This window comes from Pristiophorus japonicus, unplaced genomic scaffold (assembly GCF_044704955.1).
Source record: "Pristiophorus japonicus isolate sPriJap1 unplaced genomic scaffold, sPriJap1.hap1 HAP1_SCAFFOLD_407, whole genome shotgun sequence".
Taxonomy (NCBI): domain Eukaryota; kingdom Metazoa; phylum Chordata; class Chondrichthyes; family Pristiophoridae; genus Pristiophorus; species Pristiophorus japonicus.
Window position 1 is genome coordinate 305,777 of NW_027253948.1, and position 16,051 is coordinate 321,827.

Consider the following 16,051-nt stretch of genomic DNA (forward strand, 5'->3'; position numbering starts at 1 on the left):
AGCACAACACATATACACCAGGAGAAACTTCGAAAAACTCAAAAAAGTAATGAAATAACTCGAAAACCTCTAAAACAGCGGAGAGTAGTTGAGAACCCAGCACAACCCAGATGCACCAGGAGAAACATCGAAAAACTCAAAAAAGTAATGAAATAACTCGAAAACCTCTAAAACAGCGGACAGTCGTTGAGAACCTAGCACAACACATCCGCAAAATGAGAAACTTCGAAAAACTCAAAAAAGTAATGAAATAACTCGAAAACCTCAAAAACAGCGGAGAGTAGTTGAGAACCCAGCACAACACATACGCAAAATGAGAACCTTCGAAAAACTCAAATAAGTAATGACATAACTCGAAAACCTCTAAAACAGCGGAGAGTAGTTTAGTGCCAAGCACAACCCATATGCACTAGGAGAAAGTTCGAAAACCTCAAAAAAGTATAGAAATAACTCGAAATCTTCTGAAACAGCGTAGAGTAGTGTAGAACCCAGCACAACACATATACACCAGGAGAAACTTCGAAAAACTCAAAAAAGTAATGAAATAACTCGAAAACCTCTAAAACAGCGGACAGTCGTTGAGAACCTAGCACAACACATCCGCAAAATGAGAAACTTCGAAAAACTCAAAAAAGTAATGAAATAACTCGAAAACCTCTAAAACAGCGGAGAGTAGTTGAGAACCCAGCACAACCCAGATGCACCAGGAGAAACATCGAAAAACTCAAAAAAGTAATGAAATAACTCGAAAACCTCTAAAACAGCGGACAGTCGTTGAGAACCTAGCACAACACATCCGCAAAATGAGAAACTTCGAAAAACTCAAAAAAGTAATGAAATAACTCGAAAACCTCAAAAACAGCGGAGAGTAGTTGAGAACCCAGCACAACACATACGCAAAATGAGAACCTTCGAAAAACTCAAATAAGTAATGACATAACTCGAAAACCTCTAAAACAGCGGAGAGTAGTTTAGTGCCAAGCACAACCCATATGCACTAGGAGAAAGTTCGAAAACCTCAAAAAAGTATAGAAATAACTCGAAATCTTCTGAAACAGCGTAGAGTAGTGTAGAACCCAGCACAACACATATACACCAGGAGAAACTTCGAAAAACTCAAAAAAGTAATGAAATAACTCGAAAACCTCTAAAACAGCGGAGAGTAGTTGAGAACCCAGCACAACCCAGATGCACCAGGAGAAACTTCTAAAAACTCAAAAAAGTAAAAAGACAACTCAAATTCTTCTGCAACTGCGGAGAGTAGTGTAGTTAAGCAGCACAACACATACGCAACATGAGAACCTTCGAAAAACTCAAATAAGTAATGACATAACTCGAAAACCTCTAAAACAGCGGAGAGTAGTTGAGAACCCAGCACAATCCATATGCACCAGGAGAAACTTCGAAAAACTCAAAAAAGTAATGGAATAACTCAAAAACCTCTGAAACAGCGCAGAGTAGTTTACAACCCAGCACAACATATAGCCACCAGAACAAACTTCGAAAAACTCAAAAAAGTAAAAATATATCTCAAAATCTTCTGAAACAGCGGAGAGTAGTTTAATGCCAAGCACAACCGATATGCACTAGGAGAAAGTTCGAAAACCTCAAAAAAGTATAGTAATAACTCGAAATCTTCTGAAACAGCGTAGTGTATTGTAGAACCCAGCACAACACATATACACCAGGAGAAACTTCGAAAAACTGAAAAAAGTAATGAAATAACTCGAAAACCTCTAAAACAGCGGAGAGTAGTTGAGAACCCAGCACAACCCAGATGCACCAGGAGAAACTTCGAAAAACTCAAAAAAGTAATGACATAACTCGAAAACCTCAAAAACAGCGAACAGTAGTTGAGAACCCAGCACAACACATACGCAACATGAGAAACTTCGAAAAACTCAAAAAAGTAATGAAGTAACTCAAAAACCTCTGAAACAGAGCAGAGTAGTTTAGAACCCAGCACAGCACATAGGCATCAGGAGAAACTTCTAAAAACTCATAAAAGTAAAAAAACAACTCAAATTCTTCTGAAACTGCGGAGAGTAGTGTAGTTAAGCAGCACAACACATACGCAACATGAGAACCTTCGAAAAACTCAAATAAGTAATGACATAACTCGAAAACCTCTAAAACAGCGGAGAGTAGTTGAGAACCCAGCACAATCCATATGCACCAGGAGAAACTTCGAAAAACTCAAAAAAGTAATGGAATAACTCAAAAACCTCTGAAACAGCGCAGAGTAGTTTACAACCCAGCACAACATATAGCCACCAGAACAAACTTCGAAAAACTCAAAAAAGTAAAAAAATATCTCAAAATCTTCTGAAACAGCGGAGAGTAGTTTAATGCCAAGCACAACCCATATGCACTAGGAGAAAGTTCGAAAACCTCAAAAAAGTATAGAAATAACTCGAAAACCTCTAAAACAGCGGACAGTCGTTGAGAACCTAGCACAACACATCCGCAAAATGAGAAACTTCGAAAAACTCAAAAAAGTAAAAAAATATCTCAAAATCTTCTGAAACAGCGGAGAGTAGTTTAGTGCCAAGCACAACCCATATGCACCAGGAGAAACTTCGAAAAACTCACAAAAATAATGAATTAACTCGAAAACCTCTAAACCAGCGGACAGTCGTTGAGAACCTAGCACAACACATCCGCAAAATGAGAAACTTCGAAAAACTCAAAAAAGTAAAAAAATATCTCAAAATCTTCTGAAACAGCGGAGAGTAGTTTAGTGCCAAGCACAACCCATATGCACCAGGAGAAACTTCGAAAAACTCACAAAAGTAATGAATTAACTCGAAAACCTCTAAACCAGCGGACAGTCGTTGAGAACCTAGCACAACACATCCGCAAAATGAGAAACTTCGAAAAACTCAAAAAAGTAATGAAATAACTCGAAAACCTCAAAAACAGCGGAGAGTAGTTGCGAACCCAGCACAACACATACGCAAAATGAGAACCTTCGAAAAACTCAAATAAGTAATGACATAACTCGAAAACCTCTAAAACAGCGGAGAGTAGTTGAGAACCCAGCACAATCCATATGCACCAGGAGAAACTTCGAAAAACTCAAAAAAGTAATGGAATAACTCAAAAACCTCTGAAACAGCGCAGAGTAGTTTACAACCCAGCACAACATATAGCCACCAGAACAAACTTCGAAAAACTCAAGAAAGTAAAAAAATATCTCAAAATCTTCTGAAACAGCGGAGAGTAGTTTAGTGCCAAGCACAACCCATATGCACTAGGAGAAAGTTCGAAAACCTCAAAAAAGTATAGAAATAACTCGAAATCTTCTGAAACAGCGTAGAGTAGTGTAGAACCCAGCACAACACATATACACCAGGAGAAACTTCGAAAAACTCAAAAAAGTAATGAAATAACTCGAAAACCTCTAAAACAGCGGACAGTCGTTGAGAACCTAGCACAACACATCCGCAAAATGAGAAACTTCGAAAAACTCAAAAAAGTAAAAAAATATCTCAAAATCTTCTGAAACAGCGGAGAGTAGTTGAGAACCCAGCACAACCCAGATGCACCAGGAAAAACTTCGAAAAACTCAAAAAAGTAATGACATAACTCGAAAACCTCTAAACCAGCGGACAGTCGTTGAGAACCTAGCACAACACATACGCAACATGAGAAACTTCGAAAAACTCAAAAAAGTAATGAAATAACTCGAAAACCTCAAAAACAGCGGAGAGTAGTTGAGAACCCAGCACAATCCATATGCACCAGGAGGAACTTCGAAAAACTCAAAAAAGTAATGGAATAACTCAAAAACCTCTGAAACAGCGCAGAGTAGTTTACAACCCAGCACAACATATAGCCACCAGAACAAACTTCGAAAAACTCAAAAAAGTAAAAAAATATCTCAAAATCTTCTGAAACAGCGGAGAGTAGTTTAGTGCCAAGCACAAACCATATGCAATAGGAGAAAGTTCGAAAACCTCAAAAAAGTATAGAAATAACTCGAAATCTTCTGAAACAGCGTAGAGTAGTGTAGAACCCAGCACAACACATATACACCAGGAGAAACTTCGAAAAACTCAAAAAAGTAATGAAATAACTCGAAAACCTCTAAAACAGCGGAGAGTAGTTGAGAACCCAGCACAACCCAGATGCACCAGGAGAAACTTCTAAAAACTCAAAAAAGTAATGACATAACTCGAAAACCTCAAAAACAGCGAACAGTAGTTGAGAACCCAGCACAACACATACGCAACATGAGAAACTTCGAAAAACTCAAAAAAGTAATGAAGTAACTCAAAAACCTCTGAAACAGAGCAGAGTAGTTTAGAACCCAGCACAACACATAGGCACCAGGAGAAACTTCTAAAAACTCAAAAAAGTAAAAAAACAACTCAAATTCTTCTGAAACTGCGGAGAGTAGTGTAGTTAAGCAGCACAACACATACGCAACATGAGAACCTTCGAAAAACTCAAAAAACTAATGGAATAACTCAAAAACCTCTGAAACAGCGCAGAGTAGTTTACAACCCAGCACAACATATAGCCACCAGAACAAACTTCGAAAAACTCAAAAAAGTAAAAAAATATCTCAAAATCTTCTGAAACAGCGGAGAGTAGTTTAGTGCCAAGCACAACCCATATGCACTAGGAGAAAGTTCGAAAACCTCAAAAAAGTATACAAATAACTCGAAATCTTCTGAAACAGCGTAGAGTAGTGTAGAACCCAGCACAACACATATACACCAGGAGAAACTTCGAAAAACTCAAAAAAGTAATGAAATAACTCGAAAACCTCTAAAACAGCGGACAGTCGTTGAGAACCTAGCACAACACATCCGCAAAATGAGAAACTTCGAAAAACTCAAAAAAGTAAAAAAATATTTCAAAATCTTTTGAAACAGCGGAGAGTAGTTTAGTGCCAAGCACAACCCATATGCACCAGGAGAAACTTCGAAAAACTCACAAAAATAATGAATTAACTCGAAAACCTCTAAACCAGCGGACAGTCGTTGAGAACCTAGCACAACACATCCGCAAAATGAAAAACTTCGAAAAACTCAAAAAAGTAATGAAATAACTCGAAAACCTCAAAAACAGCGGAGAGTAGTTGAGAACCCAGCACAACACATACGCAACATGAGAACCTTCGAAAAACTCAAATAAGTAATGACATAACTTGAAAACCTCTAAAACAGCGGAGAGTAGTTGAGAACCCAGCACAATCCATATGCACCAGGAGAAACTTCGAAAAACTCAAAAAAGTAATGGAATAACTCAAAAACCTCTGAAACAGCGCAGAGTAGTTTACAACCCAGCACAACATATTGCCACCAGAACAAACTTCGAAAAACTCAAAAAAGTAAAAAAATATCTCAAAATCTTCTGAAACAGCGGAGAGTAGTTTAGTGCCAAGCACAACCCATATGCACTAGGAGAAAGTTCGAAAACCTCAAAAAAGTATAGAAATAACTCGAAATCTTCTGAAACAGCGTAGAGTAGTGTAGAACCCAGCACAACACATATACACCAGGAGAAACTTCGAAAAACTCAAAAAAGTAATGAAATAACTCGAAAACCTCTAAAACAGCGGACAGTCGTTGAGAACCTAGCACAACACATCCGCAAAATGAGAAACTTCGAAAAACTCAAAAAAGTAAAAAAATATTTCAAAATCTTTTGAAACAGCGGAGAGTAGTTTAGTGCCAAGCACAACCCATATGCACCAGGAGAAACTTCGAAAAACTCACAAAAATAATGAATTAACTCGAAAACCTCTAAACCAGCGGACAGTCGTTGAGAACCTAGCACAACACATCCGCAAAATGAAAAACTTCGAAAAACTCAAAAAAGTAATGAAATAACTCGAAAACCTCAAAAACAGTGGAGAGTAGTTGAGAACCCAGCACAACACATACGCAACATGAGAACCTTCGAAAAACTCAAATAAGTAATGACATAACTTGAAAACCTCTAAAACAGCGGAGAGTAGTTGAGAACCCAGCACAATCCATATGCACCAGGAGAAACTTCGAAAAACTCAAAAAAGTAATGGAATAACTCAAAAACCTCTGAAACAGCGCAGAGTAGTTTACAACCCAGCACAACATATTGCCACCAGAACAAACTTCGAAAAACTCAAAAAAGTAAAAAAATATCTCAAAATCTTCTGAAACAGCGGAGAGTAGTTTAGTGCCAAGCACAACCCATATGCACTAGGAGAAAGTTCGAAAACCTCAAAAAAGTATAGAAATAACTCGAAATCTTCTGAAACAGCGTAGAGTAGTGTAGAACCCAGCACAACACATATACACCAGGAGAAACTTCGAAAAACTCAAAAAAGTAATGAAATAACTCGAAAACCTCTAAAACAGCGGAGAGTAGTTGAGAACGCAGCACAACCCAGATGCACCAGGAAAAACTTCGAAAAACTCAAAAAAGTAATGACATAACTCGAAAACCTCTAAAACAGCGAAGAGTAGTTGAGAACCCAGCACAACACATACGCAACATGAGAAACTTCGAAAAACTCAAAAAAGTAATGAAGTAACTCAAAAACCTCTGAAACAGAGCAGAGTAGTTGAGAACCCAGCACAATCCATATGCACCAGGAGGAACTTCGAAAAACTCAAAAAAGTAATGGAATAACTCAAAAACCTCTGAAACAGCGCAGAGTAGTTTACAACCCAGCACAACATATAGCCACCAGAACAAACTTCGAAAAACTCAAAAAAGTAAAAAAATATCTCAAAATCTTCTGAAACAGCGGAGAGTAGTTTAGTGCCAAGCACAACCCATATGCAATAGGAGAAAGTTCGAAAACCTCAAAAAAGTATAGAAATAATTCGAAATCTTCTGAAACAGCGTAGAGTAGTGTAGAACCCAGCACAACACATATACACCAGGAGAAAGTTCGAAAAACTCAAAAAAGTAATGAAATAACTCGAAAACCTCTAAAACAGCGGACAGTCGTTGAGAACCTAGCACAACACATCCGCAAAATGAGAAACTTCGAAAAACTCACAAAAATAATGAATTAACTCGAAAACCTCTGAACCAGCCGACAGTCGTTGAGAACCTAGCACAACACATCCGAAAAATGAGAAACTTCGAAAAACTCAAAAAAGTAATGAAATAACTCGAAAACCTCAAAAACAGCGGAGAGTAGTTGAGAACCCAGCACAACACATACGCAACATGAGAACCTTCGAAAAACTCAAATAAGTAATGACATAACTCGAAATCTTCTGAAACAGCGTAGTGTAGTGTAGAACCCAGCACAACACATATACACCAGGAGAAACTTCGAAAAACTGAAAAAAGTAATGAAATAACTCGAAAACCTCTAAAACAGCGGAGAGTAGTTGAGAACCCAGCACAACCCAGATGCACCAGGAGAAACTTCGAAAAACTCAAAAAAGTAATGACATAACTCGAAAACCTCAAAAACAGCGAACAGTAGTTGAGAACCCAGCACAACACATACGCAACATGAGAAACTTCGAAAAACTCAAAAAAGTAATGAAGTAACTCAAAAACCTCTGAAACAGAGCAGAGTAGTTTAGAACCCAGCACAACACATAGGCACCAGGAGAAACTTCTAAAAACTCATAAAAGTAAAAAAACAACTCAAATTCTTCTGAAACTGCGGAGAGTAGTGTAGTTAAGCAGCACAACACATACGCAACATGAGAACATTCGAAAAACTCAAATAAGTAATGACATAACTCGAAAACCTCTAAAACAGCGGAGAGTAGTTGAGAACCCAGCACAATCCATGTGCACCAGGAGAAACTTCGAAAAACTCAAAAAAGTAATGGAATAACTCAAAAACCTCTGAAACAGCGCAGAGTAGTTTACAACCCAGCACAACATATAGCCACCAGAACAAACTTCGAAAAACTCAAAAAAGTAAAAAAATATCTCAAAATCTTCTGAAACAGCGGAGAGTAGTTTAGTGCCAAGCACAACCCATATGCACCAGGAGAAACTTCGAAAAACTCACAAAAATAATGAATTAACTCGAAAACCTCTAAACCAGCGGACAGTCGTTGAGAACCTAGCACTACACATCCGCAAAATGAGAAACTTCGAAAAACTCAAAAAAGTAATGAAATAACTCGAAAACCTCAAAAACAGCGGAGAGTAGTTGAGAACCCAGCACAACACATACGCAAAATGAGAACCTTCGAAAAACTCAAATAAGTAATGACATAACTCGAAAACCTCTAAAACAGCGGAGAGTAGTTGAGAACCCAGCACAATCCATATGCACCAAGACAAACTTCGAAAAACTCAAAAAAGTAATGGAATAACTCAAAAACCTCTGAAACAGCGCAGAGTAGTTTACAACCCAGCACAACATATAGCCACCAGAACAAACTTCGAAAAACTCAAAAAAGTAAAAAAATATCTCAAAATCTTCTGAAACAGCGGAGAGTAGTTTAGTGCCAAGCACAACCCATATGCACTAGGAGAAAGTTCGAAAACCTCAAAAAAGTATAGAAATAACTCGAAATCTTCTGAAACAGCGTAGAGTAGTGTAGAACCCAGCACAACACATATACACCAGGAGAAACTTCGAAAAACTCAAAAAAGTAATGAAATAACTCGAAAACCTCTAAAACAGCGGAGAGTAGTTGAGAACCCAGCACAACCCAGATGCACCAGGAGAAACTTCGAAAAACTCAAAAAAGTGATGACATAACTCGAAAACCTCAAAAACAGCGAACAGTAGTTGAGAACCCAGCACAACACATACGCAACATGAGAAACTTCGAAAAACTCAAAAAAGTAATGAAGTAACTCAAAAACCTCTGAAACAGAGCAGAGTAGTTTAGAACCCAGCACAACACATAGGCACCAGGAGAAACTTCTAAAAACTCAAAAAAGTAAAAAAACAACTCAAATTCTTCTGAAACTGCGGAGAGTAGTGTAGTTAAGCAGCACAACACATACGCAACATGAGAACCTTCGAAAAACTCAAATAAGTAATGACATAACTCGAAAACCTCTAAAACAGCGGAGAGTAGTTGAGAACCCAGCACAATCCATATGCACCAGGAGAAACTTCGAAAAGCTCAAAAAAGTAATGGAATAACTCAAAAACCTCTGAAACAGCGCAGAGTAGTTTACAACCCAGCACAACATATAGCCACCAGAACAAACTTCGAAAAACTCAAAAAAGTAAAAAAATATCTCAAAATCTTCTGAAACAGCGGAGAGTAGTTTAGTGCCAAGCACAACCCATATGCACTAGGAGAAAGTTCGAAAACCTCAGAAAAGTATAGAAATAACTCGAAATCTTCTGAAACAGCGTAGAGTAGTGCAGAACCCAGCACAACACATATACACCAGGAGAAACTTCGAAAAACTCAAAAAAGTAATGAAATAACTCGAAAACCTCTAAAACAGCGGAGAGTAGTTGAGAACCCAGCACAACCCAGATGCACCAGGAGAAACTTCTAAAAACTCAAAAAAGTAATGACATAACTCGAAAACCTCAAAAACAGCGAACAGTAGTTGAGAACCCAGCACAACACATACGCAACATGAGAAACTTCGAAAAACTCAAAAAAGTAATGAAGTAACTCAAAAACCTCTGAAACAGAGCAGAGTAGTTTAGAACCCAGCACAACACATAGGCACCAGGAGAAACTTCTAAAAACTCAAAAAAGTAAAAAAACAACTCAAATTCTTCTGAAACTGCGGAGAGTAGTGTAGTTAAGCAGCACAACACATACGCAACATGAGAACCTTCGAAAAACTCAAATAAGTAATGACATAACTCGAAAACCTCTAAAACAGCGGAGAGTAGTTGAGAACCCAGCACAATCCATATGCACCAGGAGAAACTTCGAAAAACTCAAAAAAGTAATGGAATAACTCAAAAACCTCTGAAACAGCGCAGAGTAGTTTACAACCCAGCACAACATATAGCCACCAGAACAAACTTCGAAAAACTCAAAAAAGTAAAAAAATATCTCAAAATCTTCTGAAACAGCGGAGAGTAGTTTAGTGCCAAGCACAACCCATATGCAACAGGAGAAACTTCGAAAAACTCACAAAAATAATGAATTAACTCGAAAACCTCTAAACCAGCGGACAGTCGTTGAGAACCTAGCACAACACATCCGCAAAATGAGAAACTTCGAAAAACTCAAAAAAGTAATGAAATAACTCGAAAACCTCAAAAACAGCGGAGAGTAGTTGAGAACCCAGCACAACACATACGCAAAATGAGAACCTTCGAAAAACTCAAATAAGTAATGACATAACTCGAAAACCTCTAAAACAGCGGAGAGTAGTTGAGAACCCAGCAAAATCCATATGCACCAGGAGAAACTTCGAAAAACTCAAAAAAGTAATGGAATAACTCAAAAACCTCTGAAACAGCGCAGTGTAGTTTACAACCCAGCACAACATATAGCCACCAGAACAAACTTCGAAAAACTCAAAAAAGTAAAAAAATATCTCAAAATCTTCTGAAACAGCGGAGAGTAGTTTAGTACCAAGCACAACCCATATGCACTAGGAGAAAGTTCGAAAACCTCAAAAAAGTATAGAAATAACTCGAAATCTTCCGAAACAGCGTAGAGTAGTGTAGAACCCAGCACAACACATATACACCAGGAGAAACTTCGAAAAACTCAAAAAAGTAATGAAATAACTCGAAAACCTCTAAAACAGCGGAGAGTAGTTGAGAACCCAGCACAACCCAGATGCACCAGGAGAAACTTCTAAAAACTCAAAAAAGTAATGACATAACTCGAAAACCTCAAAAACAGCGAACAGTAGTTGAGAACCCAGCACAACACATACGCAACATGAGAAACTTCGAAAAACTCAAAAAAGTAATGAAGTAACTCAAAAACCTCTGAAACAGAGCAGAGTAGTTTAGAACCCAGCACAACACATAGGCACCAGGAGAAACTTCTAAAAACTCAAAAAAGTAAAAAAACAACTCAAATTCTTCTGAAACTGCGGAGAGTAGGTAGTTAAGCAGCACAACACATACGCAACATGAGAACCTTCGAAAAACTCAAATAAGTAATGACATAACTCGAAAACCTCTAAAACAGCGGAGAGTAGTTGAGAACCCAGCACAATCCATATGCACCAGGAGGAACTTCGAAAAACTCAAAAAAGTAATGGAATAACTCAAAAACCTCTGAAACAGCGCAGAGTAGTTTACAACCCAGCACAACATATAGCCACCAGAACAAACTTCGAAAAACTCAAAAAAGTAAAAAAATATCTCAAAATCTTCTGAAACAGCGGAGAGTAGTTTAGTGCCAAGCACAACCCATATGCACTAGGAGAAAGTTCGAAAACCTCAAAAAAGTATAGAAATAACTCGAAATCTTCTGAAACAGCGTAGAGTAGTGTAGAACCCAGCACAACACATATACACCAGGAGAAACTTCGAAAAACTAAAAAAAGTAATGAAATAACTCGAAAACCTCTAAAACAGCGGAGAGTAGTTGAGAACCCAGCACAACCCAGATGCACCAGGAGAAACTTCTAAAAACTCAAAAAAGTAATGACATAACTCGAAAACCTCAAAAACAGCGAACAGTAGTTGAGAACCCAGCACAACACATACGCAACATGAGAAACTTCGAAAAACTCAAAAAAGTAATGAAGTAACTCAAAAACCTCTGAAACAGAGCAGAGTAGTTTAGAACCCAGCACAACACATAGGCACCAGGAGAAACTTCTAAAAACTCAAAAAAGTAAAAAAACAACTCAAATTCTTCTGAAACTGCGGAGAGTAGTGTAGTTAAGCAGCACAACACATACGCAACATGAGAACCTTCGAAAAACTCAAATAAGTAATGACATAACTCGAAAACCTCTAAAACAGCGGAGAGTAGTTGAGAACCCAGCACAATCCATATGCACCAGGAGAAACTTCGAAAAACTCAAAAAAGTAATGGAATAACTCAAAAACCTCTGAAACAGCGCAGAGTAGTTTACAACCCAGCACAACATATAGCCACCAGAACAAACTTCGAAAAACTCATAAAAGTAAAAAAATATCTCAAAATCTTCTGAAACAGCGGAGAGTAGTTTAGTGCCAAGCACAACCCATATGCACTAGGAGAAAGTTCGAAAACCTCAGAAAAGTATAGAAATAACTCGAAATCTTCTGAAACAGCGTAGAGTAGTGCAGAACCCAGCACAACACATATACACCAGGAGAAACTTCGAAAAACTCAAAAAAGTAATGAAATAACTCGAAAACCTCTAAAACAGCGGAGAGTAGTTGAGAACCCAGCACAACCCAGATGCACCAGGAGAAACTTCTAAAAACTCAAAAAAGTAATGACATAACTCGAAAACCTCAAAAACAGCGAACAGTAGTTGAGAACCCAGCACAACACATACGCAACATGAGAAACTTCGAAAAACTCAAAAAAGTAATGAAGTAACTCAAAAACCTCTGAAACAGAGCAGAGTAGTTTAGAACCCAGCACAACACATAGGCACCAGGAGAAACTTCTAAAAACTCAAAAAAGTAAAAAAACAACTCAAATTCTTCTGAAACTGCGGAGAGTAGTGTAGTTAAGCAGCACAACACATACGCAACATGAGAACCTTCGAAAAACTCAAATAAGTAATGACATAACTCGAAAACCTCTAAAACAGCGGAGAGTAGTTGAGAACCCAGCACAATCCATATGCACCAGGAGAAACTTCGAAAAACTCAAAAAAGTAATGGAATAACTCAAAAACCTCTGAAACAGCGCAGAGTAGTTTACAACCCAGCACAACATATAGCCACCAGAACAAACTTCGAAAAACTCAAAAAAGTAAAAAAATATCTCAAAATCTTCTGAAACAGCGGAGAGTAGTTTAGTGCCAAGCACAACCCATATGCAACAGGAGAAACTTCGAAAAACTCACAAAAATAATGAATTAACTCGAAAACCTCTAAACCAGCGGACAGTCGTTGAGAACCTAGCACAACACATCCGCAAAATGAGAAACTTCGAAAAACTCAAAAAAGTAATGAAATAACTCGAAAACCTCAAAAACAGCGGAGAGTAGTTGAGAACCCAGCACAACACATACGCAAAATGAGAACCTTCGAAAAACTCAAATAAGTAATGACATAACTCGAAAACCTCTAAAACAGCGGAGAGTAGTTGAGAACCCAGCAAAATCCATATGCACCAGGAGAAACTTCGAAAAACTCAAAAAAGTAATGGAATAACTCAAAAACCTCTGAAACAGCGCAGTGTAGTTTACAACCCAGCACAACATATAGCCACCAGAACAAACTTCGAAAAACTCAAAAAAGTAAAAAAATATCTCAAAATCTTCTGAAACAGCGGAGAGTAGTTTAGTACCAAGCACAACCCATATGCACTAGGAGAAAGTTCGAAAACCTCAAAAAAGTATAGAAATAACTCGAAATCTTCCGAAACAGCGTAGAGTAGTGTAGAACCCAGCACAACACATATACACCAGGAGAAACTTCGAAAAACTCAAAAAAGTAATGAAATAACTCGAAAACCTCTAAAACAGCGGAGAGTAGTTGAGAACCCAGCACAACCCAGATGCACCAGGAGAAACTTCTAAAAACTCAAAAAAGTAATGACATAACTCGAAAACCTCAAAAACAGCGAACAGTAGTTGAGAACCCAGCACAACACATACGCAACATGAGAAACTTCGAAAAACTCAAAAAAGTAATGAAGTAACTCAAAAACCTCTGAAACAGAGCAGAGTAGTTTAGAACCCAGCACAACACATAGGCACCAGGAGAAACTTCTAAAAACTCAAAAAAGTAAAAAAACAACTCAAATTCTTCTGAAACTGCGGAGAGTAGGTAGTTAAGCAGCACAACACATACGCAACATGAGAACCTTCGAAAAACTCAAATAAGTAATGACATAACTCGAAAACCTCTAAAACAGCGGAGAGTAGTTGAGAACCCAGCACAATCCATATGCACCAGGAGGAACTTCGAAAAACTCAAAAAAGTAATGGAATAACTCAAAAACCTCTGAAACAGCGCAGAGTAGTTTACAACCCAGCACAACATATAGCCACCAGAACAAACTTCGAAAAACTCAAAAAAGTAAAAAAATATCTCAAAATCTTCTGAAACAGCGGAGAGTAGTTTAGTGCCAAGCACAACCCATATGCACTAGGAGAAAGTTCGAAAACCTCAAAAAAGTATAGAAATAACTCGAAATCTTCTGAAACAGCGTAGAGTAGTGTAGAACCCAGCACAACACATATACACCAGGAGAAACTTCGAAAAACTAAAAAAAGTAATGAAATAACTCGAAAACCTCTAAAACAGCGGAGAGTAGTTGAGAACCCAGCACAACCCAGATGCACCAGGAGAAACTTCTAAAAACTCAAAAAAGTAATGACATAACTCGAAAACCTCAAAAACAGCGAACAGTAGTTGAGAACCCAGCACAACACATACGCAACATGAGAAACTTCGAAAAACTCAAAAAAGTAATGAAGTAACTCAAAAACCTCTGAAACAGAGCAGAGTAGTTTAGAACCCAGCACAACACATAGGCACCAGGAGAAACTTCTAAAAACTCAAAAAAGTAAAAAAACAACTCAAATTCTTCTGAAACTGCGGAGAGTAGTGTAGTTAAGCAGCACAACACATACGCAACATGAGAACCTTCGAAAAACTCAAATAAGTAATGACATAACTCGAAAACCTCTAAAACAGCGGAGAGTAGTTGAGAACCCAGCACAATCCATATGCACCAGGAGAAACTTCGAAAAACTCAAAAAAGTAATGGAATAACTCAAAAACCTCTGAAACAGCGCAGAGTAGTTTACAACCCAGCACAACATATAGCCACCAGAACAAACTTCGAAAAACTCATAAAAGTAAAAAAATATCTCAAAATCTTCTGAAACAGCGGAGAGTAGTTTAGTGCCAAGCACAACCCATATGCACTAGGAGAAAGTTCGAAAACCTCAAAAAAGTATAGAAATAACTCGAAATCTTCTGAAACAGCGTAGAGTAGTGTAGAACCCAGCACAACACATATACACCAGGAGAAACTTCGAAAAACTCAAAAAAGTAATGAAATAACTCGAAAACCTCTAAAACAGCGGAGAGTAGTTGAGAACCCAGCACAACCCAGATGCACCAGGAGAAACTTCGAAAAACTCAAAAAAGTAATGACATAACTCGAAAACCTCAAAAACAGCGAACAGTAGTTGAGAACCCAGCACAACACATACGCAACTTGAGAAACTTCGAAAAACTCAAAAAAGTAATGACATAACTCAAAAACCTCTAAAACAGCGAAGAGCAGTTGAGAACCCAGCACAACACATACGCAACATGAGAAACTTCGAAAAACTCAAAAAAGTAATGAAGTAACTCAAAAACCTCTGAAACAGAGCAGAGTAGTTTTGAACCCAGCACAACACATAGGCACCAGGAGAAACTTCTAAAAACTCAAAAAAGTAAAAAAACAACTCAAATTCTTCTGAAACTGCGGAGAGTAGTGTAGTTAAGCAGCATAACACATACGCAACATGAGAACCTTCGAAAAACTCAAATAAGTAATGACATAACTCGAAAACCTCTAAAACAGCGGAGAGTAGTTGAGAACCCAGCACAATCCATATGCACCAGGAGAAACTTCGAAAAACTCAAAAAAGTAATGGAATAACTCAAAAACCTCTGAAACAGCGCAGCGTAGTTTACAACCCAGCACAACATATAGCCACCAGAACAAACTTCGAAAAACTCAAAAAAGTAAAAAAATATGTCAAAATCTTCTGAAACAGCGGAGAGTAGTTTAGTGCCAAGCACAACCCATATGCACTAGGTGAAAGTTCGAAAACCTCAAAAAAGTATAGAAATAACTCGAAATCTTCTGAAACAGCGTAGAGAAGTGTAGAACCCAGCACAACACATATACACCATAAGAAACTTCAAAAAACTCAAAAAAGTAATGAAATAACTCGAAAACCTCAAAAACAGCGGAGAGTAGTTGAGAACCCAGCACAACACATACGCAACTTGAGAAACTTCGAAAAACTCAAAAAAGTAATGACATAACTCGAAAAC